This window comes from Ursus maritimus, unplaced genomic scaffold (assembly GCF_017311325.1).
Source record: "Ursus maritimus isolate PB19 unplaced genomic scaffold, ASM1731132v1 scaffold_26, whole genome shotgun sequence".
In the NCBI taxonomy this organism is placed as follows: Eukaryota; Metazoa; Chordata; class Mammalia; order Carnivora; family Ursidae; genus Ursus; species Ursus maritimus.
In genome coordinates, this window is record NW_024425119.1 from 3,713,833 (window position 1) to 3,714,276 (window position 444).

Here is a 444-nt window from a genome sequence, read left to right on the forward strand (position 1 = left end):
GAGAGAGAGAGAGAGAGAGAGAGAGAGAGAGAGAGAGAGAGAAAGAAGGTGGCAAAGCAGAGAGAATTTTATTTAAAACAAGGAAGTCATGGGTCACAAATTCTTTTTCCTATGTCCAGCCATCCCAGAGGTTACGGATCATCTTAAAGACCTTCTGGGGAGAGGCCACACTTGCCTCTTTTCTACTCAACAATCTATTCTGCTGGGGAATTCCCTGGGATACAAGGATCATGGAATTATAAGGGACCCTAGAGAACATCTAGTCCTTCTTTATTCAGCCAAGAAGAAACTTAGGGTGGGAAGTCTGTTTATGCTGGGTTTCCTCAGGACAGTTTTGGCCACTCTAATACAAACATTAACTAAATAAACTAGGTCCTGTGTGTCATGGTTCATGCTTCCAGAAACTTCTGAAGAGATCGTTCTGTTTGAAAAACATTTATGCAG